This window comes from Tinamus guttatus, unplaced genomic scaffold (genome assembly GCF_059628265.1).
Source record: "Tinamus guttatus ecotype Peru unplaced genomic scaffold, ASM5962826v1 Tinamus_guttatus_pri_ptg000060l, whole genome shotgun sequence".
Lineage (NCBI taxonomy): Eukaryota > Metazoa > Chordata > Aves > Tinamiformes > Tinamidae > Tinamus > Tinamus guttatus.
In genome coordinates this window covers 9,496,258-9,523,012 of record NW_028288594.1, presented here as the reverse complement: position 1 = coordinate 9,523,012, position 26,755 = coordinate 9,496,258, and the positions used below count along the sequence as shown (strand labels likewise).

The window sequence follows — 26,755 nt, the reverse complement described above, 5'->3', positions numbered from 1 at the left end:
ATTTGGCTCTGGCAGCCAAGGAAATTTTTACATCTTCATCCCTCTCCCATGATTTCTTCCTCAGGGGAAAGCCGATAGGAACAGGAAGGAGCATTAAGGGTGTGTGTGAGTGCTGCAGTCCTAAAATGTTGCAAGAAGAGAGTGTGGGAGCATCCCTGGATTATGGAAATGTGATGAATGAGGCTTCGTGTGGAAAACAATTGCTTCAGTCCTCTCAGCCGGCGGGGTGGCTGCTGCCTCCACGGCTGCGCTCTGCTTCCTTTCAGAGGCTGCCTCAATTATTGCGATTTCTCTCCTTTTTTGAGATTCACCCTGGTCCGAAGCCTCTGCTCTGGGAAGAACTACCAGGGCTGGGGCAGGGAGGCCGGCCTGTGTCTGGGGCCTACTCCGCCATCCCTGAGAGGGCATCTCAGGAGCCTCTGTCCTCACAGAGGATTTTGGCAATCAGATTTGAGCTTCCCTTGAAAAAAAAAAAAAAAAAGTTTTGTCTTTTTCATACCTCCCTCCCCTGCCTGCAGTGTAGGGATGAGAGCTTGTGCTGCCTTGCAGGAGTGCAGGGAGTTGAACACAACTGGCTGGTGAACGTGCAGACGTTCCTCAACTGGAAGCCATGTAAATACCCAGATATATGATTTCAGTGAAATGGTCTGTCGAGCGGAATAGGCAGCAGGGTCAGACTCTCTCACAGTGAATCATTTCTTACTGTCTGACTGGAAACTGTGCTCACCAGGCTCTGTGCAGAAGCATCCTCTGGTTTTTGCTGTCTCTGTCTTTTCCCTGCCTACGCGTTTAGCGCCGTGATCTTCAGCCTGCGAGTTGCAGGGGACAGGAGCGGCCCTGTCGTTTGCCTGCACAGTGCTTGGCACGGCGGGCTCACGCAGGGGCAGGCCCCTGGGTGCTGCCCTGGTATGTTAAAGAAGAAGAGTCGATTGGAAAGTAATGTGGAATTTATCATCAGCGATCATAGGTTTTGCCTTGTTTACTTTCATCAAGCTGTGATGGAAGTGGGGGCTTAGGGTCAGTTGGGGTCAGACACGTGTGTGAAAACGGCCTTTGAGGTGTGGGTTTCGTGAGCAGCTCTCTGTTTGTGTGGAGCTTTGCTTTGTCGTCAGCGTACGCGGTCCTTCAAAGAGTGGGGACAGGGGCTCATAGCTGTGGTGCTGCCGTCTGCCCTGCCAGGCCTGCTCTGAGACCTGGGCAAGTCGTGTAGGCTGCCTTGAGGCCTCCTCATTTGGCTGCAGCTCCTGCATTGCCTCACGGAGTTAGGTGCGTCTTTGCTAGCCCGAATCTCTTTGCTCTTGTAAGCAGTTCTGTAGACAGAACGGAGGGCACAGTGACCTCCCGCCATGGTGACCGACTGGACAAGGAGATGGATGTTGGAGACAGTCATGGTTTCATGTGTGTTCACAGCCTTGCTTGCTCATAGGTGTCAATCTTCTCCTTGGAACCTTGGACAAGAGCAATTCCTTGTCTTTCCTGAGAGGATGAGGCATTCAGGATTGTGAAAAGTTCAGAGAGGAATGCATGATATCTAAGATAGATTGAGTGTGTTAAAATAGTCATTGCTTCTACAAATATTTGCTACTAGTGAATCTATAGGCTAGTATTTAGCCTATATGAAGGCTATATGAAGAAAATATGAAGGAAAATGGTTTCAGTTGAAGCAAGTTTTGAAGCAAAGATCTGATGAGCATTAAGGAAAATTTTTACAGTGATCTATGGTTAAATTTGAACTTTATGATCTTTAAATTTTATTTCCCTAATAATCTCAAAATTTGACATTAAATTCTCTTCCTTGTGACATGAGAAGATATAGTTCAGAGTATCACTTAACAATTTTTTCTGGTGTTTCCACAGGTTACTAAGGATTTTCCCTGGAGCAGGACTTTGAAGATGACAATTCAGTAATGCAGAGGCTGTAAGTATATAATATTATGATTGCAACTCCTTTTTAACAGCTCTGTCTACACTCTTTGAACTCATCTTTGCTAGATTCTACTTTGCAAAGAGCTTACAAAGAAGAGGCTGGGAGATGGTTCTAAAATGGATATTGCCACTTTAGACACCTCTTTATCAGTTTCATGTTGCCTTGTTTAAGTACTCCCATAAAAGGTTGTTCAGTCAGCAGGAGGAAAGCCCAAGGCATCTGTCAGTATTGCTGGAAATGCCACAAGTAGACAAAAATAAAAATACCTCATTAGTACAGATGAGCAGTGCATAAAATGCAATGATACATTACCAAAAGCTGGCATGCCGTTGGTTCCCAGGCACGGAACAAAGGCCAAGAACCATATGTTGCTTTGTGATACCACTAATTAAAAAACCTACTTTAAACTGAATGAATGAAATAAGTGAGGGCTTGCTAGCCCGATCGTGTATTTGTTGGCCTTTGGTCACTTGGTGTCAGAGTTGGAGGTCTGAGAAATCTTACCACATCTCAAATAGAAAAGATTTTGCACAATTGCAAGCTGAAGATGCTTGAAAAAGAAACAATTTCCTTTTTCTCCCCAGCTGTTCCCATCCTTTTTGTAGGTGAATTAGTGAGCTGTTAATTTTCGTAGCTCTTTTCTGAGTTCTGCGTTGTTTCTCCTAATCAGTTCTCTCAGATCTGTTCAATCTCCATTTAATTCAGTCAGCTACTCAACATCCAAACCATTTGTAATAAGGAGAGTGCTAATTTTTCCTTTTATTTCAATTGTAGTTGATGGCTTTCGGCAGGTGTTATCATATAACTCAATCACCAGCCATCGGAATTTGTAATTTAATCAATAAAGGGGCCAGTTGTCTCAAGGAGATCAGAGAGAAGGAAAATGCACAGCAAAGGAAGTGTGAAGAACTAAAAAGGGTGATAGGCACTGCAGTTCTGTGCAGAATAGCTGCACAGCCTAGTGGCTATATCTGCCTGGCAAGCAGTGAGTGAAGGAAATACCTATTATGTATTTACCTATAATATTCCAGAACGCTGTTCTAGAATAAAGGCTTGCAATCATACCCCCAAACACTCATCTTGGAAAACAGAGAGGGGAAACTATGCAAAAGTTGCTATGACAAGGACCTTGCATCGAGTCTGCTTGTGTGGGTGGTTTTAGCAAGGCCTGGCTGTTCCCATGCGTAGTTTGAGAGGAATACCACGAGATGACACTCTGTTGTGGCTGCTCCTCCAGCCTTTCTGCTCACATCCTCTCATGCTGTTGCCGCTGCTTTAGATAAGGGCAGGGGAAGAGTGGCCATGGTGTTGAGTCACTCCTTCAGATGTCCTCCCCGAGGGCCCTTGAAGCGCAGTCATCTCCCTGCCCTTGGTAGAGGGTGTCCATGGCTGTCCTGGGCTGGCAGGACCTGGCGCGGACTGTCGGTCATAACAAGAAGGCTGGGAAGGGCCAAGGGTGGGTGCGTGAGGGCTTGGATGTCCCTTGAGAGCTGCGGGAGCCCAATGGCTTCATGCCGGGGTCTGTTTGGGAAGCTCAGTGCCTGGAGCAGCCTCTCTGCTGGGTCTGCTGCAGAGCTGGATTTGCCCCAAGGACAGAGGTTTGTTTGTGCTCGGGCTCTGGAAGGCGCCGTGCCCTTCTTCACGCTGCCCAAAGCTCAGGCCTGGACAGGGGGCCGGGCTGCCCGCTGGGCAGGGGCCTGTGCTGGGTCAGGCTGGGGGCCTTCCTGGCTGCAGGGGAGGCAGCCTGAGCGGGGCCCAAATGTCAGGTCTCGGGAGAGTCACCCTGGTTTTGATAATAAAAAGCTGCTAGGTGTTATGGTCTCAGTTTGGCGAGGACCAGAGAAGTCAAGATGAAAGGTATCAAAATTATTCAGCCAGAAAAATGCTAACATTTGAAATTATAATGAATTAGTTGATCTTTAAAGGACAGCAAGATGCTGATTTGTTTATATCCATCCCGAAACCCCTTGCCAGCTCTGTATGCATGTTGTCTACCAGTGAAATGTTGAGCCGGCCATAGAAAAAGGCATCTCGGTAGATTTTTAGATTTTTTTTTAATTGAATCAGGTACATCAGTAAAGAAAGGCATAAGAATACAAACTTTTGGGGAATTTTTAAAACTCAGTGTGTGGTATTTGTCTTGATTTTAGTTCTTCCCTTGAGTGCTGCTGTAGATTGAGTGTACATCTAGCTAGAGAGTCTTAGGGTGTTTATTTTTGACTTGCTTATCAAACTTTTCTTGTGGAAAGCACAGAACTTTCTAAGAGAATAAGACAACGAGCTGAAGCAGAAGCTATCACTTAATTGCAGTAAGAGACTTACATGATGATTTAGTAAGTGCCCAATATCATGGACTGAAAAATGTCTGGACAACTGTTGTGGTGAAATGGCTTCATTCTCCTTGCAGCAGCCCTACTGAGTTCAAGTCTTACTCCTGTTTTGCACAGCTGTACGAGAAAGGGGAGTTTTGGCTGAGAAATATGCGAGGTGTGCCAATCACACACTACAAAATCTTCTAAGAAACTGCAGCTGGCCAACTTTGGACAAATCATTCCCGCTGCCCCTGGAAAATATCGTAAAGTCCTTTTCTTGACTAGCAGGAGCAGTACTGTAAGCGTTATTGCTACATTTTTTCTTTTGATAAATATATGTGTAGGGATTACCAAACACTCACCATGCTTATGTGCTCCTGTGCTTATGATTCCTGGTTCCTTCTGGTGCACCCCAAAGGGATGTCATCAAAGTCAGTGCAGTTCTGCCTGCTCTCTTTGGCCAAAAATGAGAGCAGAATTTCTCCCACTGAGCAGCTTAGTCTGCTGTATTTGGAGACTGAGTTTTGGAGTACCCAGCCTTTGACTGGTCAGAGCAACCAGTGCTTCGCCTGGCCGTGGAGCTGGCTGTAAGAAATGCAAAGCTTCTGATGAGAGATGAGGTTGGAAATGTTTCTCTGGACTGATTTAGCACTCAAGAGCTCAGCGCTTTGCTGAGTTGGAGCATCTTCAGACTTAAGTAACGGCACATGCAAAGACTGGACTCTCTGTCCTTCCTGAACAATGACTTTATTCACCTTAAAAAGGTGAAAACAGGTCTTTGAAGAAAATAGGTGCTACAGTCCTACAAGTAAATAATATCTCATACAAATCCCTTCTTCTGAGCAGAAGGGATTTGGTAGGGAAGGCAGAAATCATGCATGTGTATATTATTGTCAAAAATGTATATGTATATGTTTATTATGTTTTTCCTAATATTTATTGCTTTTTAAACCACTAAAACATTTTGAAATACTTGGCTCGGCTTTCCCGCCCTGCTCCTAGCACCAGATGACCCATTTTAATGATTCCCCTCATGATGAGGGACTTGGAAGCAAAGAACGTTGCAGCTACTTTTAGCTCACTTCGCAGAGCACGGGGCATTTTGCTTCCTCCGCTTTTGAATTCAACAGGCTGTGGAAGGACTGGGTGTCATTTGGCTATTAGGGATTTTTGTTCTCCTGCTCATTGTGGAGTAGCATCATTAACACAGGCAAATTACTGTGCTTGGCCGTGCGGTGTCCATGGCATGGTAGAGCCCTTTCCCACTGGGAACGCTGGCCCTTTTCTTCTGCAAAATGAGGGGCCCATTGGCAGGTCTTTGGCAAGTCAGACAGAGGGGCTCTTTAATGAGGACGAGAGGGGTCTAATAGGGGGGAAGGAACTGGATGTGACAAGTGCAGGGAGAGATAGCAGAGCACTCATGCACAAATCACTGCGTAATTGGGCCAAAATATTTATTGGCTTTCATTGGGTCAGGGAAAACGGGGGGTTGCAGTTTTGGGGCAAAGGAGTTAATATGATGTTTCCAAAGTGCATCTGAGAGAAGCCAAGCATTGTATTGTGTTTCCCTGCTGCTCAGCAAGTGCTGTGCTTTTAGACTAATAGAAACTGCTTTGCGTTGCTTGATTTTCTTCTTTGAAACACCGTATTGGCTTTTGGTGCTTGAATTGGCATTATGTTTGAATATGCCTGGCTTTTACAAATAGGATTTTAATTTAATAAGATGAAACCAATTAAGCAGAAAAGTCACTGCCAATGGATTTTACAAGTACATAAAAATATATTGCTTTCTCTTCAAACATTTCATCACCCTTTCAAATGCTCCCTTTTCTTTCCTTTGCTACCAGTGGGATTTAATTTGTCCCCTTGGGGTTTTTTTTTTTTTTTCTCATTGGTCTGTGGCCCCGTTCAGGTGTGTGTGGGGGAGGCTCTGCGTGTCTATTCGCTTCTCTCTTGCTTTGCCCCGGCGCGGCTCCGTGCGCTGTGGCCTGGGCAAGAGCAGGAGCTGCAGAGGGGTGTCCCGACACCGGCGCAGCCACGGGGGAGGCCTCTGGCAGAGCCACGCGCTGCCGCGGCCGCCCTGCTGCTGCCTCTGCTGCAGGACGCGGCACGGGGCTGCTCGCGCGGGCGCTGTGTCCGAAAGGGTCACGCAAGCTGGTGTTTCCTGATGTGAAGGGCTTTAATTCCCCTGCAAGCGGTGTGAGTGCCCCTTGGGCAGTGCTGTTTTTGCATCCTGCGGATGCTTTGAGGGGAGGGATCTCTTTTGATGGGGTGTGAACAGTTGCTCCAGATCCTCCTCAACTTGTGAAAATGCCTCTGGCAGCCACAGCCAGCTGGGAATGATCCGGCCCTTTCTAAGGGCTCCTTCCAGGAGCTGCTGTGTCGGTCTTTTGGCCCCTGGTGAATTTTTAGCTTGTCTGTCATATTAAAATGACCCCGTTGCTTCATTTAACCCCCACTTAAAAAAAAAAAAAAAGCATTTACACCAGATAGCTGCTTTGTGGCATCCAGCTTTGTCCTGGTTTGTTTTAAAGCTTCCCAGGAACCCCAGGCTACTTCGCGCAAACTGTTAACTCGAGGGTACTAATTTTGTCTGGGTTTTGTCACAGAAATTCAATTAAGGGGGATTACGAGCACAGTTGTAGGCCCGTTTCATTTACAGTTGCAAATGAAACCCAGGCCACACACTGTTCGTGTGCGCACAGGCAGGGCGGCTCCGCGGGGCTGCGATCGCGTTACCTGCGAGCCGCTGCGCGCGCCGCGCCAGCCACGCGCAGGGGATGCAGAGGCGGCAGGGAGGGAGGCGCCAAGGGAACAGCCTCCCCGCCTGCGCTCCCCTCGGAGCCTCGATCCCCTGCACACATAATACGCTCCACAGGGAATTTCCTCCTCCTTAGAAAACACATCCCGAAAGACAAGAGCGAGTCGTCCTTTATTTATATATTTGTGGCTGACATGGAGCAATCGCTTGTTTCCGTGGGCTTGGTTTGGATCCAAGTCCCGAGGGCACTGGGGGCAACACATGTGGTTTCACTTTTCTCAGTTCTTATTTCTGGGCCGCGCAAGCCAACTTTTTTATTCCTTTTTTTCTCTTTTCAAGTTTTTTTTTTTTTTTCCTGCTAGCAGCTGAATTCCCCAGGTGTGCGAGGGGGAAGCAGGGGAAGGGAGGAGACTTTCCCAGGCTGGAGGGGAATGGCCGCTGCCGCCCAGCCCGGCTCCTGCAGGAAGGAGCAGGTTGGAGATAACGAAAGAAAGGGCTGTGTTTGCTTTGCAGGATGGACTTTGCAGTTATGAAGGGCCAAACAAAGGCAAAACTTCTCTCAGTGCCCTCTGATGAGACATCTGTGTCTGTACAACAGCAACATGCCTGCGCTTTCCTTTGCAATGATAACTTTGGGAATTACTTTGCACCCCTCTGGAGGCATGAGAAGGGCTCAGCGCTTGGTCATACCCTTTTTCCTTATACTACCCTTATCCCACAGCTCTGGGCTCCATCCTTGGACCCTTTGGCAGGGAATCCCACACTGACTTCCCTGGGGTGCTGCCTGTCTGAAGCCACATAGGACGCTATCTCCTATTGCTAATAAAGCCCAGCTCCCACGGGCTGTGTTTTAGTCGTACGGAGCAGCCCCCATTTCGCAGGTGGGGAAGAGAGAGGTGCCCCGGGGTGGAGGTGCAGCCCCACTCGAGCCAAGAATGGGAACAGTCCCGCGCTTGGTTTCATGTCCTAAGCAGCAGAGCCCAGCGTATTCCCCGGCTAGGGACCGGCGCCTTGGCCTTTGGCTACGGCTCTGCTCCGGTACGCTCTGTTCAACAACCCCTTTCCCCACTGTTTCTTGCTGATTTCCTGATCCTGCAGTTCAGGGAAGGGTTTTACTGTTCTACACTCAGGTTGAAGTAGGCGCCCAAGAGGCTTACTGGATTCTTCACCAGATAAGAAGAAATAAGCTCTTTTGTTTGGAGCTTTAGATCAGATACTGTTTCCACAAACCTCTGTGTGCAGCCTTGACACTACTGAAGATAGAAAGAGAAGCAGCAGCTTATTAATCTTCAGCAAAATTCACTAGAAGTGATATAGTGACGTGTTAATAAAACCTACCTTGGCGCCACACGCGTGGCAGTTCATGCCACGGTGAAGAGCTTGCGGTGCTATTTATATTATATTTATAACCCAGTTGTTTTGTGGTAGGCTTGTTTGGTGTCAGACCAGGCTTGCGAGAGCTGCTGGTAGGAGAACTGGTTTCATCAGAGCCAAATTCAAGGCAAAACCTATTGAAATGAAAGGCCTTGTATAAAGGATGACCTGGGACTCTCCTACCTTTTGGGCACCTGTTCTGAGGAAGTTAGGATGATTTAATGCAGAGTCTTGAGCAGCATTCAGCCTAGTTGAACAGGACTTTGGAGAGGTGTTATGATTAGATGGATATAAGTCAGAACAACTCTGCAAAGTCAGCAGGAACACACTGGTACAAAAGCTCTGGGAGAAAGAATTGTGAGCAGTTTTTGTAACTGTCAGATTACTTTATTACAGCTGATTTGGGCTCTCGACAAGCAGCTAGTTTTCTTGCATAGTCCCGGTTGGAGCTCAGCACCGTGAGCAAGGCGGCGTTCCCATAGTCCAGAGGGACCAGCCTTTGGGAGCGCGGAGCTCCTGTGCTGACACAGGCTGAGCGGAGCAGCCTGGTGAAGCCCTCCTTGCTCTCAGGTGGATAAAGTAGGGCGAGATCAGTCCCTGCCAACGCTTTAATCACGTGTTTTGTATACAGCAAAGCATAGAAAAAAATTTTAGTAACTTGTAATCTGAAGACAAGGAGTTAGACCTTAAACCGGCATTAATCAGCTTAACTGCAATGGGAAAGAGCTCATTTTGATGGAATAACTTCTGCTTTACACAGTTAACTCCTGTGACTTCTTTCTTCACTCCAACAGCAGCGAAATAGAGTTTTTGGAGGTTGCCTGGGAATAGCCCTAGGCTTAGGACATGAACCCCAGTAGTGGGGCAGGAGGAGAGGCCGTGCCGGCTGTAGGACACACACGAGGTGATCTTACGCCCCGTATTTTGCACGAAGTGCTTTCAGATTCCTGACATTCAGCCATGCTGCCTCTCCGGGCGCAGCCGTGAGATAATCCCTGCGGCTCGGCTCCGACGGCGAGCGCTGCGCTTCCCAGGAGCCTCCTTCAGAGGCTGCTTCCTCCGAGCCTCTTCCTTGCGTGGGTGCGCACGGCCCTGGCACGGCCGGTGCCTGCGCGCGGTAACTCTGCGACAGTCTCCCTGGGACTTGCTGTGCATTTTGGTTCTTTCCTTCCTTTCTTATTTTGGAATGAGCTTTGTTTACACAGCAGAAAAAAATGTGCACTTGAACCATAAAGCCAGATGAAGTATCACAAGCATGTGTTGGGTTGAGGCCCCCTGCAGCCAAAACATGACTCTATCTGCTTAAAATGGGAGAAATGAGGGAGATGTGGGAAAGCAAAAGCAAAACGCACTGGGGACCCTGCGTTTGAGCAGCGAGGAGGCGGCCAGCGGTGGAGGTGGGAATCACTAACCCTCCCAAGCCGCCTCGTCCCAGCAGCTGCAGTAGGAGCCGCTCGTCCTCCTCCAGAGCAGCTCACGCTGAATGTTTGTCACCGCTTTATGTAGGGACGGTCTCAGCAGCAGCCGCTTCCCTTCCCTAAAGGCCAGCTCGGAAGGGGGAGAACATTGAGCAGCCTTGAAGGAGCCGCCCGCGTGCCCGTGTACCTGCCCCGAGCTGAGCCCGGGCCGTCCCCGGCCTCAGCCCTCCTCGCTGCCGACGGTCGCTCTCAGAACAGGCACTGGAGCAAAAATGCTAATGTTGGCCGGAAGGGGAAAGCTTGAAATTGTAAGCAAACAGAGAAGATCCAGCTTGCATTTTCACAGATGATAAAAGGCTGACAGTGGCAGCCTGCTTATCAAATAACTAGATTTATTGAAATAGCCTGTGCTTTCATTAAATCGTTTGCTTTTTATGTTTTCATTTTATTTCCTCTTAGTGAAGGTGGCTGGGTTTTCTTAAAGCTACTATTACGGCCATTGCAAAGCAGCTAATTTAGATTATTTTTCCTCCTGATGCTTAGAAGAAGCAGGGGATGCTGAATTCTCCTCTTGCTGATGGAGTGGGACCTCAACGCAAACCAATTTCTGTCATGAAATTTGAGCTCCCTCGAAAATAAATTATAAAATCAATGCAATAATTATAAGTTTGTTCCTTGCAAGCTGGTAGTGCTAGTGGATGTATGCATACACATTTTCTTTAGCATAAGCCTAGTGCCTTGAGCTGTGCACAGAAAACAGGGTAGGATCGATCTTTTTTAATCACTAGAGAGAAGTTCAACGGAGAACAAAAATGTTGCTAGCATGGGATGACATCCCTATGCTGAAGGGATCCTTTCATGGCTCAGCGAGGCACTGCATTTCGTGAGCTTGCTCCCTGGGGAATGTCACTTTTTTCCTCCTTTTCTGGAAAGGTTTGAAAGCCAAGAAATTAGATTTTAATAATCAAAAATGCAGGTCACAGTTATGCCATTTCCGTAAGAGATTTTGCCTGATCCGTGGAGAATATCCACTGGAGCAAGGATCAGCAGAGGGGTGCTGGGAGCCTGGTGGGCCTAAAAGTCTACCTGGCACTCACCACGTTTCTGAAATGCAGCTATGAGGGATGGATTTTACCCAAAGGACAGAGCGACCAATCCTTCCTCTTGCCAAATTTGCCGTGGAGGTTTTGCAGTCACCTTCCCCGAGAAAGTCCTTCCCTGGAGACCCGTTATGTGCATGGACCAGCGTGGAGCTCACCACGCGCTGCAGCGAGGCACGAGACTGAGGTGACGCTGCTGGGGTTTTAGCCTGTATGTTTGGGAAACCTGTGGGATTTGGGGCTTTTTGAGAAGGAGAAGTTGGTTCGGCTGCTGCTTATACCACCGAGCCATCCTTCCACACTGCTTCGTGTGCCAGTGGTGCTGAAACATTACCCTTAAACTGCACATGCGGTTACGATGCCTGACTTTAACTCTTAGCATATTTATAGGCCTCATTTCCATTTTTTGTAGTCTCATTAATGGAACAGCAATAATAAATTGAAATGTTAATGGAGGATCATTTCGCCAACAGCAGAAGGAATTAACAAACTTGGTAAGATGTTTGAAAGGAAAATAACTTTTTTAGTAGTGCAGTTTTTTAAGCGTAGCCCCTGACTGTCTCCTTCCAAACATGCATCATTGGGGCAGATTGAAGTCCTAAGTGTCGTTTCATATGGAGATTTTTTAATCAGCTTTCTAGGTGACTTGTGTGGGAGAAGGAGCCTCTGCCGAAATTCCAGTTTCGGCAGCGAATCTGCAAGCTGAGCCATGAGCAAACGCAGCTGTAGTCACGGTGGTAACGACGAAACCCCAGAAAGACCCTTTTGTTTGTGTGAGTTATCCAGCTTCGTTAATACAGCGCGGGAGAGTGGTCCTCTCTGTACCAAGGGTGGCACTCACGTCTGCTTGTGAAGGGCCTGGCGATGGGATTCAAATCTCCAATCTCACCTAGCAGCTAAATTCCACAGCTGACAGGGGAATTGCACCTGATAGTCACTGATCTGTGGCTGAAACCTCCCTTAACCTCACTGTGGTGGCAGTTTTCTCACTGGTAGAGTGGAGAGCTTTGCCTGGGTGAAATGCAGAAGACGTTTCAGGCTTGGCCAGTTCATATCTGCAGAGAGCTGAGCATCTTCAGAGGGAGAAGTGGTAGGTTGTGAGCCAGTCCTCAGCTGGGGGTTGGCAGTATCAGACACTGTCCAGGACCTTTCCTGATTCTAGGTGTTGCTTTAGACCTCTGTGCTAAGCTGTAAGGACACTTCTCCACACACATTTAGAAGCTGAGGGCAGTAACATTTCCATTCTGGCCTCTAGTACAGAGCACTTGTTTGAGCCTTTTGCTGCTTAGGTTGTAGAAAGTTTGTTCCTACTGAGTTTTCATGTCTCTGGGCACACGCACAGGTGCTTTTTTTATTGGACTTTGCTTAACCAGAAATGCAGTGGAAGCTTTGAAGTGGATTGGCAACTTACCCCCCCATCCCTCTTTCTCTATTTTTAATTGTAGGTCTAATGGCACGAGAGTGGGTCCAGAATTAGGTCTGAACTGGCTGTTTCCCACAAAGGAACAAAGATTGGCATTTAAATGTGTCACGCAGGCTAATCATCTCATAATCAAGAGCCTGCTGACCTAGAAACTTATGCAGTCTTGTGAGCACAAATATGTGCAGTTTTCTGAGAACAAGGAAAAATGGTTATTTTCAAAGGATGGACATGATTACTGTAATTCTCTGCTCTTTTGCAGCTTTCATTAATTTAGAAACGACTTCTGCATAGAGTCACTGCTTGCTTCCAGTGTAGGGAAACCACACAGGAGTGAGCTAAGGATGTGGGGAGCTGGGTCATGTGAAATATGTTGGAAATTATCAACGTAGGCTGAAGCAGGCCTGAAGAGAGGGTTATATGTGTATATATCTAACCATGTTGCTAAATATTCAGAAAAGAGACTTGAGGTATTATAGCCCATTCGTTCTTGCTTAGGGCTTGATCCAAAACTCACCCAATTGAATGGGACACTTTCTGCCAATGTGCCTGAGCTTGGGGTTGGGACACCTGATCCTCGCCTTTTCCCTGCCTTGCAACAGAAAACTTGCTGAGTGCCTCAGGCAAATAAAGATATTTTTAACAGCCAGCACTACAAACGCTACCTGGCAGTGGAAAAGCAAACTGTGCTCATATGCATTGGGCCTAACCAGGTTATCAGTAGCCTGCAGTTCCCACTCAAAAAATGGCATAATAAGTTAAGTTATAAATGCAGAAAGCAGAATACAACTGTCCTTAATCTGCTGTAACTGCAATATCCCTTCAGTATGCAGAGGGCTAAGCAGTTGCTTTGAATAATAGGACATGGATATGGGTACGGGTAGGGATAGGGCTATGGCTGTAAGCCAAGCTAAAAGGTACCATTTTTATATAGACAAGTGACCTTAAAATGCTGCTTCTAGTTTTGCTACATCACCATCTTTTAAATATCTTACTGTTGAGCTTATATTCGGTTGGATTTATTTTCTCCCCCTCTTCTTTATGCCTTTCAGAGTTCAGTAGGCGCAGATTCATTTTAAGGACGGAGGTGGAGCGGAGCTGGTGGAGCGGAGGGAGAGGGGAGGGAGAGCGGGTCTTTCTAAAGCAGCTCAACTCTCAGCCAGGAAAGATACTGCATTTATAATGTTCCCATTCTTCCCAATACTTAACAAGAAAAATGATTGTGCGTGTGTGACGTGAATATTCAGCACGGGCCTTTGGTGGCCGACGGGCTCTTTTCACAGCCATCCAACCGCACACGCATTCCTGCGGGATTACCTCAGCGGCAGCTCCTCCGAGTGTGGGATACGCCGGGTCCCGGCGGCCGCACAGCTCCTTGCGCCTCGCTGGAGTGCCGAGCTCAGGCATGACCTTGGAAACCACAACCCAAGCCTCCACCTGTCCCGGGAATGATTTTTCATCCGTTGGTCAATGGAGGAGGTGCCGGAGCAGGGATGGGGCAGAGGCAGAGGCCGCTCGTAGCGATTCCCCTCCACGCTTCCCGCTCCGCTTTGCCTCTAGACATTCAGTAACTTTGCAGCCAGAGAATGTTTGTCCCTTCCTTCACTTCTTTTTTGTTCTTCCCTTGCTTTGCATATTCTGACACACTGTTTACTTCAGCCTGCAGCTCCGCGCTTTGTGCGCTTGCTTTCTCCCCAGCTCGCCATTGCACAAATAAATCACTGAGGAGAATTTGCATTTGATGGGAATTTTTAGGTGATATTAAGTTTTATGGGGAGATTATAATGCATGTGAGGTAGCTTAATTAAAATGCGTTTTCATTTGTGAGACAGATGTATTTTTCTGTACAAGGCTTTTTTTTAATCATTTTTTCCTTTTATCTTTTTCACTATTAAACATTCCAGTGCGTTTGAAAATGCAATGACGACAGGTCTAGGAAGGTATTGTCTCCCCTGCATCAAAATACCCGTCTGTGTGTGGAGCTGAGCAAGTCGGCACCATCACACAAGCGGACAGTTCATTTATTCCAGGGATTTCAGAAGAGCGGGAATGGCGGCGGTGGGTGCAAGGCCCCTGTGTGTTGTAGCACCCTCTAGCTTGCTCTGTCGGTAACTTGTCTCGCTCCAGGTCTCGCTCCAGGTGGGAGCTGAAGCTGGTCAAAGGAGTTTGGGTCAAGTGAAAGTTGATTATCCCAGAGTTTTTGCAGCACTGTTTTTGCAGAGTTTTTGCAGCAGCTTCTTTTCCATTCCCATTCCCGTTCCCATTCCCAAAGACTGGTGCCTCCTCTCTCCGCTGTCACCGCCGTGGCTCACGGATATAGAAACCAGCGTCTCTATTCCTGTTTTCACTAGTTCCCTTTTTTAATGTTTCCACATTTGAGATTGTCCCAGTGACTCCTGCTGGCAGTGCTGGGGCAGCTCCAAGATGCGCGAGGCACTGATGGTAGTTCTGGTTTCAATTTATTTTTTGTTCAGCCTGAGGATTTCCACCCTTGCACAACTCCCTCCCGGCCGTTCTCCAAGCAGAGGGCCCTCGTGCCCCCGGGACTGATACCGCTTCTGCGGCTGTGCCAAGACAAAGATAAACTGGTTCATGGCACGGTGTCATTGTGCTTGCTCTTCAGCATGAGAACAAGCAATAAGAATGCATTTAAGATGTTAATGAAATTAGTGAAAGCCAGACCTTAAAAACAGCTGAGATTGTTGACTGTCTCGGGCAGATTTGTGCTTCATTTTAATTACAGATGTGCCCAGATCAAAACCCTGATTAGAACTGCTCCAGATTTTCGATCCAAATCTCTCAGCTTTGCAGTTTGGGCCCATTTCCCTGTGTTTCGTTCTCCTGTTTTATTTTTCCTTCTGGTTTTATTCCAGGTATTTCATGGCTTCATTTTATCTCAGGGAAAGATGGACCTCAGTGAAGGACACGGGAGCTGCCGCCAGCAGCCCCTCAGGGATTCGGAGGTGTAGCTTTGTAGCAGCATGCACTCCTCTGGGCCCCAGGAGGAGAGACCACGTTTGGTTTAGTTTAGCTTAGACAGCCCTCACGGTGACATCCAGGCAGCCGGGCCGTGCTGCGCCTGCTGGCACTCTGGCATCTCAATATGTAAACTCCTGTCCCTGGGAAGTCCCCTGTGGGTTAAACTGTAAATATCTTCCCCCCTGGCCCGAGCCGGGCAGGATTCTAGCCAGGTGCCCCAGCCAGGTACCTGATTTCCGGGTTGTTGCCTTGCTGTGGCCCCTGATGCCAGCCGGGCCCGCTGATGGTGCGCTGCTCTCAGTTCTCACCTATATCAAGTCCATCTGAGAATTTATACTTTGATTAAAAAGAAAACCTCTCGGAGGCAGTGTATTAATAATGAACAAATTCCTTTTCATATCTCCTGGATATAAGGGAACCTTGAGCCCTTCCCTGGGGAGTGAGCTTGGTATGAACAGCCCGGCTGGAACCACAAAGCAGCGAGCGTGAGGGAAAGGCTGGATCATCACCCTCCTCCTTTCATCACGGTACTCGAATCCCAGGGACAGCAGGGCTATAGGCCACAGCAACCGGGCTCTGCATTTGTAGGGTAGGTTGAGAAAAGCACCCGATCACAACAGCTTTAAAAACAGTGACAAAATAGGGAGAGAAAAAATAATTGATGTTAAATGCTAGTGCTTCATTTCCACAATATACTAAAAAGCAAATTTTGTGATTCAAATAATCATTACAGGTTATTAAACTAGGCATTGAAGGCTTTATAAATAAAAGGGTTTTTAATAAGTGGTGAGCCTGGATGATAATGCACTAGCAAATACAGAGAGTCTTTTTTAAGTCTGACACATTCCTTCTCCACGCATTCATTTCCCCGTTGTTTTACTTGGTCCCTGGATCACTATCGCAGAGATGCCGATGAGACTAAGCTCTGGCTGGGAAGCCGCATGGCAAAGCCCCGTGTTTGATTCCTGCAAGGGCCTTGAGAATCTTAAATCTGGGGAGGGAGGCTGTAGGGAGGCTCAGCGAGAGAGCCGCGGGGCTCCGGGCGCTGCCGCGCGGAGCTTCGCGCCGGCTGGGACACCCCGCGGGCAGCTCGCCGGGAGCCGCCTCCTGGGCTGCTCTGCTTGAAGCATCTTCCGTGAGCAAGGGCGAAGCGAGAAACTCTGGCAATGATTTCACCACTTTTTCATGTTTCTGAAGGCTAGTTGTGACCGTCATCAAACTGGCATTCCGCAAAGCAGAGATTTACAGGGGCAGTGAAGGAAGAGGCAAGGAATGGCCTGGAGCCTCCTCTTGGAAACAGCAGTAAGATGGTGCTGGCCATAGGGAAGCTGTTTCTAAATGCACTCCCATTTGATTCAATATTTTAAAATAGCTAAAAAGTTCCTGTAAAGAGAGTGAATATATGAGGCAGTCCTTCCCAGCTGCTGTGTTGGGTAACTTAGTTTTACCTGCTGAACTTGCCTCCCCATTGCAGTAGAATATTCTGCTCTATCTTGCCCAAGTTATTAAAGACTGATGAGGTTTCCAAGCTAGAAGTGGCTGCATTTCAGTGACGGATGAGTTGATTTCTGTATAGATATAGCAATCAAGGCACTTTTAAGTGTCTTTGGTATGAAAGGCACAAGATAAACGTGAAATATTATTTTGTGCCATGCAGCTGCTCAAATCTGAAATACGCATTATGTCTCAGTAATATAGACAGTACTTAAGACTGTTAAATTAAACTATTAAAGCCTATAGAAAAAACAGACATGACAGAGTGCAAATTAAATCTGAATTATCGTTAACTTGCTGTGCCAGTAGTTTCCAAACACATTCATATTGACCTGGAAGAGAGCAGGGGGAGTGGGATGACATTCACACCACTTAATTGCAGTCATTATCTGCACTTGGTTGTCGCTGCCCACAACAAGGGCATTGCTGGGACAGCATCTCATGGCTTTTCTGGTCCATCCTCACCTTGCTACTATCACAAATCTGGGGGAGGACTGTACTGAACCAGGGGCTGGAAGCAATTCCTGGTCCGGGTCTTCATGCAATATCAGATAGAAAAGGAGCTTTTCAAGTCATTTAGATGATCTGCCTGTCAAAACATCATCACACCTCACAGTATGTTCTCAGATGCTCATATATCCCCAGTTGCAAGTGATTAAATTTTCACAGCTTCCTTTGGAAGATTATCCTTGCCCCAGTCTTTAATAAACCCTCTACACTGCATTTTTAAATTGAGATTTCGCCTTTGTTTTCCGTATTTCATTACTCATGATGGTATCTCCGTGTACCTCTCAAAAAATCCCTTCCCGTCCTTAATCTTTACAGGCGCTTGCAGGCATGTGGGGATCTGTTTATTGTGAGTCAACCTCACGCCAATCCATCAGTTTGTCTTTTAGAGCATTTTATGACAGCAGAAAGTGATTAATTTTCAAAGCAGACACAACCTTTAATCTGCAGAAAAGGAAACAAACTTTCCCTCACTCCTTTGCTGATTGAATCTGGAAATGAATGAAGGATACCCGACTCAAATGTGTTTCTAAAATAGTTTTTATTAAATATAATCGGTCACTGCTGATCATCAAAAGTGTTTGGAAGATTGGCCTGTGTATTTGTGGTACTAAAGTCAGAATGAGTGCAGTGATCGATATTCATCCAACATCTTAATCTGCTCAACAGTATTAAATGGATTTCCTAACATCCCTGCAAAGCAGGGGAATAATGTAACTCTTGAGTAGGAATATTAAAGCAGGGAGGATAGATGTTAGGTCCAGAGCCGTGCTGAGCAGCTCCTGGCTCGTGTCTTCATGCTTGTCCTTCCTCTGTCTGTGATCATCAACTGATGTGGGAAAACCCTCAGGTAGGGGCATGTGGCTGAGTCCTGGCTGAAACTAAGCTCCAATATGCAGGTCATTTTGCATACTGCTGCACTATAAAAATCATACTAATTTCATATACATACAGAGTTAGCTCGATAATGGCTGGAGATCATTGTTCCTCCCTAGACTTACTGTAGAGAATCTCTTTAAATTCCCTGCTGCAAAACTGGAGGATAACTAACAGGGCAGTTAATTTAGTTATTTAAGGCAAGGGCTGCTACTGAACATCTGTCTGTGGCCATGACTTCTAGAGAGATTTGAATGAATGACCTAGAAGGGTCTGAATCATCCAGTCATGCAAATTGAACTATTTCAATAATATGAGGGCTACTTTTCCTGATCCATAGTAATTGATGAGGCTCATTATATGTTAATATCACTTCTTTTTTTTTTTAATCTTACATGTAATTCACTATAGCATTTCAATGTGAAGGTATAATTAAGATTCAAATGGCAATTTTGTTCTAGACTGCTCTCTACAGTTGGTTAAATAAAAATTACCACTTGGAGTGGTATTTTCTCTGAAGGCAGAAAAAATATTCTTTTTAATACTTCAGCTGTAAATCTATTCAACTGTTGCAGAGTTTTCTAATTATTGAGAAACACAAAATAGTGACTCCTAAATGCAAACACTATTTCCCCTTCTCCCCTTTTCTGATCTGTGCCCCTTCTGAACATCTGGTGTTCAGTGTAGTATCCCGTGCCCAGCTCTTGAATGCACCAAAGCTTTCATGGTTACAGCTGTGACCAGTCATCACTTCCTCTGCTCATATATTAGTGTTTATTATCCGTGTGTATAGTGTTGATGTACACAGTCAGTCACTCCAACATCTGCCTGACCAAGCTGTTGGTGTGCCCATCCTTGGGTGAACCTTCATGAAACTTCACTGAAATTCTGCCAGGCTTATTATAATCAGTACACGTATTTTTGTGGGGCTTAAATTGAGCCAGAAGGCTTGGCAGTGAGGGGAGGAAAGACTTGTGTGTGTGTGCGTGCTCGTGTGTGTCGTAGATTACACTGATCCTCCTCTTCATGACCGTTCTCAAGGCTGTGTCCAGGCCGTGTCCGTAGGTGGGATTTGATGAGTGCCTACCAGGTGGCTACACACATCAGGTTACTGCTTGGGATGTAATGCACTGTTGACAGAAATCTTTGGAACATAGCATAGGAAAAGAGCAAGAAGAAATGTTTCTGTAATGAAATGTCGATGTACGTGAAAGCATTCAGGGGAGTCTGCTGACATGGGTAGGGAGGAGGGGAAGAAAGCTTCTGCATTTTTGTAAAGCAAGTGAAAAAGTCTGAATTTCTGAAGTGCATTGCAAAATCTAACCATTTTTATGTAGCAATCACAGGTCCGTGCTGTTTCACTTAGGCTGCCCTCCTGTGCTTCATGGAGCCCATTCCAAGGTTTACTGTGTGGGCTCCTTGAGGAAACCTGGCCCAAGGGTTTGGAGCACAATTCCTGGCAGTTTGAATTGCAAATGTTGAGAGCTCGCAGTGGTCTTTGGTTAGATAGATAGGCTGGATCTTTGCTCCATAGTGGAAGAGGGATGTACATTTTATAGCGCCCTCAATACAAGACCCCACAGCAGATCACAGACTGTAACGTGCAGCACTGTAGACATCATCTCACAGAAGCAATGCAGTCACCTCTGGGGTGCAGGAGCTGCCTTTGGCTGGGGCTCCAGTGTGGGTAGGGGAGCAAGACCCTGTGTCCTCCCAGACTATGGCAGTATCACCCGCCTGCCTCCCTCCGGAGGCTGGAGCGGGTTCCTCCCCCTGCCTCCCCATGAGGCTCGGGAGACCCTGGGGACCCTCCCTGCGAGGCCCAGAGGGAGGAACCGGAGAGGCAGCCCTGGGAGGAGGGAGCGGGAACGCTGATGGGGTCCAATCCCTGCTGCCTCCTGTGTCTGTCCAAGTGCTGTTGGTGGAGCAGGGACACACGAGAGGAAAGAAGAGGTGGGAATCCATGTATGTGGGTAGGACTTTAGAGATTTTTCATCCTTCTTCTCTGCAGCAGGGAGCTCAGGGAACCGCTGTAAAATTGCTTAGCAGCCTCGTGACTCAGTTTCCCTTCCTGTAAAGTAACGATCTTCCCCAGAGATGCTATAAAAATGACTACACTGCAGCGATGCTGCGGTGCGAGGGGCCATGCGAGCACCTCAGGGAGACAGTGAGCTGCCTGGCAGCTGCTTAACATCTTTAAAAAGGAAAGCCGAGATGTGGCTTTGCCTCACACCCTGTGGAAAAGCAGGATGTGTCTTTTGAGAAGGACTAGTCAGAACACAGTTGCTTGAAGGACTGCGCGCGGCGAGGCTCACGTCTCGGCTCACGTCTCGGCTCACGTCTCGGCTCACGTCTCTCCTGCTGTGGCTGCAGGCCGTCTGTGTACCGTGTGTCCCACTGCAATGCAATGCAAGCCTTGGAGCCAGGCCCGTTCTTAGCAATCTGTACCTTTTCCTTGACTGCTCCCTGTCTGGATACTGAGTGCTAACCCCAAAATGAGCAGGCGTCACGGCAGCTGTCAGTGGATTTTTGCATGTTCTCAGCAAAGACCCTCCGAGGAATTTCCTTTCTAAACAGACGAGCTATCACAAGTGCCTTTTCCTGCCAAAGAGGGCAAGAAGCGCAGAGAACCAAATGGCTGGTGAAATTCAGCTCTACTGTAATGAGATCAGGCCTCGGAAGGAGGTCTGTCCTCCCCGGTGGCTCTTGGAAAGAACATCATGGTCTTGAGTATAAATAAATATGCAGTGGTCTTGGGTATAAAATCTTAACCATCCTCGCCTGTGACTCTTTCAAGGTCTATGACTACTTTTGCTATGCTGCTGGTTGGACATCACTGCCCAGGAGCTGAGCTGGGCCAGGTGGGTTGTAGGTGGTCACTAGTGCAGGTGTCTCAAGTCTTGGCCACCTGTGGACAAACTCCAGTCTGGAGAGCTGATGAGTGGCGGTTAAGACTTCAGCATGTTTCAGAGTTGTTTTTGGGGAGAGAAAACAATGAAATCAGTCAGATAAGGTTTATCACTCTCAACTTTGGGTGACTGAATGGACTATACTGGGACTTTACGTCCTGGAAGAAACACAGAGGGTCAGACAGGTACGTGTGTGAAAGCAAGTAAGCAAGGAGGAAAGAAGAGGAAGGATGTGGCTTCAGGAACCTGTTTTGCTTGCTGTGGTGTTTTTCCAGCACACTCCGAAGCAGCATTAACTAGGTGATTAGTGTTGGAGAGAAAAATATGAGAAGATTGGAGGAAGAGGGGAGGAATTGCCATAGAAAAGTGCTGAAACAAGAAGGAAAGGCAGAAGTTGCATTCTTGCAAAAAGGGAAGCAAAATAGCCTGATTAGAAATGGAGGATGATGTAAAGGAGAAACACCAGGTCTGGGAGGCAGTTGAGCAGATCATATGAATTAGATCTAGCCACGTAACTGCGTGCTAGCGCAGACCTGTGCTGGGTACTTTTCTTCCATCTCAACCTGATTTCCACCATTTTCATTCTGAATCTGTGCCAGAGGGTGTCCTTTAATACTGCCCTCCAGTACAGAACTCAGGAGTGAGGCTCTTTTCCAGATTTAAGTCTTTCTGTTACGCTATTCCTCTCCTAAGGGAGCGAAATTGATTTTCAATAAAGCAGCTGGTTGATTTTTAGGATTCCAGCACTTGGCTGTTTGTTTGATCTTTTGGGTTTCCATTTAGCGGGTTGCTCTCTCCGCTGCCCTGCAGGGCCTGCAGGCCGCACTCGTGGCGGCTCCACGGCCTGCGGGCTGCGCGCGCCGCCCCTTCTCCACAGAGCCCTGCCGCACGGGCTCATTAGAGCTGATGACCAACGTTGTGTTCCGCTCTCCTTCAGGGGAACTGGGTTTTTATTCATTTTGTCCCTGTCTGTCAGGACCACGTGAGTGGGAATGGAAGAGGGAGCCTCTCTCTTGTGGCACTCAGGCACACGCTGCCTGGCTCTCCCCTTATTCCTTCAGGTAAACCTACCGCTCCTTTTCATAGCCTCGTACTTTCCTTCTGCTTGTTTTTTCTCCCATCATAGCCTTTTATCCTGGTTGCCTCGACTCCTTCTTTTGGCACTGAGAGATCCTCAGCCTGGAGGCATTTCCTATTGTAGTGAATATGTTTGGCAGCAGTAAACATCAAAGCATGATCCAGGCCAACAGAGCAGTACGTACCTTGATATTTCTTATACATTCCTGATAATGTTCACACACTCATGCCAACCAGTTTACAAGCTGATTTTTTTTTTCTGTCTCTGACCATTGTGATCTCTTTCTGTTATGTAGAGGGGAAAATGTGTCTTCCTCCCTTTTCTTAAGGGGGGCTCAGCAGCAGTAAAGAGGCTGGGTAAGAAGCTGGCTGCTAACTTTGCTCCTAACACACGGGGTTGAGCAGGACAAAGGCTCTTCCCCAGGGCCTCTTTGGCTGTGCAGTGCTGGACATTTGTTTGCAGGGGATGCAAATGCACTGCAGATGAAAAGGAGAGGGCCCTGTCTGCTCTCCACTGTTACTCTTTAATACTTCTCCGAAGATAACTTCTATTCAGCAGGAAGCTGGTTATTTGACACATTGCATCCTTCTTGTGGGTAGGAAATCTCTGCAGGTTTCCAGAAGGCAAATGGCAAAACAGTTAGGGGTGCAAAGTACGAGCAGAGCTTTAGCAAGACATTCGCAGCGCTCGGTACCTGCGAGGAGGGCAGGACTGGCCAGGTGAGGCTGGCAGTCACTCTCCCCGGGTGTGCTCTCAGTGGCAGTATCCGGCATCAGATGCTGTAGGCAAGAAGCAAGATACTTTGGCATGCCATAAAGGACCTTCCTCTTAATCACACTGATCAGACTTGGCTGGTGCCCCGAAGCAGGAGGATATATCTTAGACAGCGATTTTTCTCTGTGATTCATCATGACCGATGCTGTAAGTGAGTTATCTCTGCTACAGAACTGAGCGGAGAGGGGAGCAGGGCTCTGGCTTGGCTGGGTGTGTGATCAGGGAAGATCAGGGTAAATGGAAATTCTCTAGTGGAAATCCTCAATTTTCATTGCTTTTATCACTTGCAGGCTGTACCATTAACTCCTTTTCCTTAACTGGCTAAGTTATATAAATAAGTAATACAAGTCCGTAGTCACAACAACGCATGTCTGAATTAGCTCAGAATTAACATGCACTTTGCTGGTGAGTTCTAACAGCACATCACAGAGCAACATTTTTTATTTTTTCCACAATATGTAGCCACCTTAGTTTTGCTTTTATCTTCATTGCTTTTATATGTAAGTTTGAAAGCCTGGGATGCTGCTCTCCTTTCCTCATGCATTTGAGCCAGCGGAACCATCACTCAGTTTGATCTAGGGACCACATGGGAGATGGTGGCCACTTGACTTCCTGTAATTTCACGACCCACGAGCTATTGAGCAGCACAGTAACGCAGAATCGACACAGGCGACTTGGCTATAAGATTTCAGTATATAGGATGTCAGCGTCAGTCTGAAATATCCTGTCTGGAGAGTGTCAGACGTGAGCGCTGCCAACCCTGACGTCACCCACCTAGTGAGGCCACCCTGTGTCGGTTACTCTGGCAGGTGGTTCCTGAGAACAAAGAGAGATTAAATATCCCAGGGAATTACATTTTGCTGCATGAAGCATTATTACAGAGAACTTTCAATGGAGACCTGCGTGTCCCTGGCTTTCTGGCTGCTTGATGACAGGCCATGCAGGCATTTGCAGTGGGTACCGGAGGTGCGGGAGGTGCAGGCGCTTGCTGTAGAAAGGCACCAAATCTTCTTCATTCTGGGCTTGTAGAAAGACAAGCCCCTTTTCCTCCCGCACATCAGCAGGGTGAAACTGGGCAGGATTTTACAGCACATCTTCAAGCCTTCCAGACATATATTTGTGGATGCAAAATATACCCCTGTAGAAAACTCTGTTGGTGGCAGGGGTATGTAGCACTCTGCTCTCAATCTTGTATTCTGTTTTCCAGGGAGTTTTGCAGTTTGGGGGTTACACATTAGCAAAACTGTGGTAATACAGACAGCAGCTGGTGCTGAATTGCCTGAGACTGAATGCTGAATTGGGTGTCCATGCTGTCCACGCTGTCCCGGTGCAGCCACTTTCCCTTCCCAATCTAGCGAGATGAAAGCTGCCCTGCTTTTGTCTACACTGTGCTGTAAACACACTTGCAGGTACATTAGGGCCTGTGATAACAACAGCAGCTGTATTTTGCAGCCTATGTTGGATGCAAAATGATGCTTGAAAAAAAGAAAAGCATCTTTCAAGCAATAAAATAAAAGGAAATGGGAAGAGAAGAGAAAAAGAAGGAAAGGAAATAAAAAGAACATACAAGGGTCAGTTGCATACACAATTTTCCACCTGCTTTTGGAAGAGAATGGCAAATCTTTTTTTCCCTCAGCAATTTCAAACTGCTGAATTGTGCTGAGATCTCACCTCAATATCCATTCCCACACTGAAGTCAGACTCCTAATGTTGCTTATGTGCTCTTCTTGTCGTCGATAATCCAAAGTCATTTCAACATTTCATCTACTGTCTTTACTCCATTGAACAGAAATAATGGAAAAAAGATAGAGTGATAAAGAAAAACACCAGTGGGAAGTGAAATGAAAACTGATTGATGAGACATGATGTAGTTAAGCAACAGATGTTAAGCACTGCTATCTGACTGCCTTATTATATTCTTCATCTTCGCCGACCCTCATAGGCCATGCAGTCCGGGTGTGTGCGCTGCAAGTCACTGCAAATCAGAAGAAAACACTTGTCCATGGACTTATAAGGGGCTCTTCAGGTAGACATTGGCGCTGTAAATGCCAGTCTGGTCTGATATATTGGTGCATTTGAGCCTAACCTCGCTAGCCTTTAAAACAGGGAAAAACAACAGCCCTAAGTGGCTGCGAGGTTTCAATTACATTTGCACCCTAGAGGGACACAGCGGTGACCTGGTGCTGATGGATTTATGGGTATATTATCTGACAGGAAGGCAGGTTTAAAAACAACTGGTGCAACACACGCTTAGTTATAACATACAACTGATTTCCTTGACTTGGACGACTCTGTTTTTCTCCTCTTGGCAGACTCAGGTAGTCCAAGTGATTCTTACCACTCATATGAAGATTATTCTCATGATTCTTCTAGAAATCTTAATCAGAAATAAAGTCATTAGTGACATTAAAAAATTCAGCAAGATTATTTGAATCACCAGCATGGTGAGAAGCCTTTTACTTCAGATGTTATTTCAAAAGCTGAGAAGATTATTTTCTATGAGCAGTCTGAGCAACAGCAATTGCAAATGGAAAAGTTACATCTTTGTGAACACTCTTATAAATAAATCCTTAGGATAAACATGCATCATTGATATATTGTCAGTCTATACTATATCTTACAAGAATTTGGATGAGTTAACTGGGAGCCATGGAGGATTACTCTTGAAAATTATGAATTGCTTTCTGTATTCCTCTGAAGCTTTTATTCTCTTTCAGGGCTAATCATTATCAAGAAAAGAATTAAATATTGATGGGAAGTAATGAAAAAATTGTAAATGGGCTGAAATATATAAGATTTTCATAAATTCTGAAGTGCTCAGATTCAATAATAATATTTTGACACTTCTCGGGTATGTCACAAACGGACATGTGTACCTTCTAGCACAAAACCACTGTTGTGTGTAATGGTTTTGGTTTTACAGATGTATTCACCATTAACCTATGTGTGATGACTACTAAGCAGTTTTTAATTAACTTATGTCAAACATGCTGCACAGCAGCACATCAACAAAAAGATACAGCAAGAACAAATCTTCATTCAGCTCAGATCAATACACGTTCATAATTCATTACACCGTATTAGCAACATCCTACGAAGAAACCTTAACTGTGACCCACGCAGCTTTGCAGACAGCAGCTATCTGGTTTATTAATTATTGCAGTAGCAGGGATTAATAGGAATATGCTCGCAAATGCTTTTGCACCTAAGGGCACTTACTGGTACCTCAAAGCCATCTATCTGCTTGCAATAAATTGGGTTACCTCTAGCCAGAGCTAGGACTTGGGAACCAGTTGCCCGTGTTTGCACCATATAAGCCCTTAACATCCTCTTTGATCTCGTATTAATTTTGTGGAAGTAAGTGGCATGGACCTGAGCTTTGGCTTCACCTGGAGGTGTCTCCTGCCTCAGCAGCCCTGGGTTTTGCCTTTTCAGCCCCGCGGCACCTGCCCACCGCGCCGTGCCCACGCACACCTCTCACAAACCTGAGCCTGGGTCCTCGCCCCAGCATTTTGGCCCAGATGTGTATTTTGGTCCCCAATATCTCTGTCTTTCTCAGAGGTTCAGATATCCCCAAGTACCACTGCCAAACTTCTTGCAGCTGCCTGGGTGCGAGCGCCGAGCAGATGGAGGTCTCTGCACTCAGGAGTTAGGAGTCTTCCACCTGCAATAGGTGCCTAAAGAGGTCCACGCACGGGTATTTTTGGACGAGAGCTTGCAGGAGAAGAAATCAGAGCACAAAGGCAGACGATTATGTGGTTTTTGTCTCCTAATTGCACAGGAGTAGCTTTACAGAGCCAGCAACTTTCCTGTGTGAGGTCTGTTA

General features: G+C 46.8%; 1 protein-coding gene across 1 annotated transcript in view; it reads left to right on the top strand.

The window, feature by feature from the left end:
* The first annotated feature begins 1,842 nt into the window (after nt 1-1,842).
* The window catches only part of SEMA5B (semaphorin 5B), a 169,074-nt gene continuing 144,161 nt past the window's right edge, over nt 1,843-26,755 (top strand). Inside the window, exon 1 of the mRNA XM_010218544.2 lies at nt 1,843-1,918. The gene's annotated coding sequence lies outside the window, so the exon portion shown is untranslated. The remainder of the gene's footprint in view (nt 1,919-26,755) is intronic.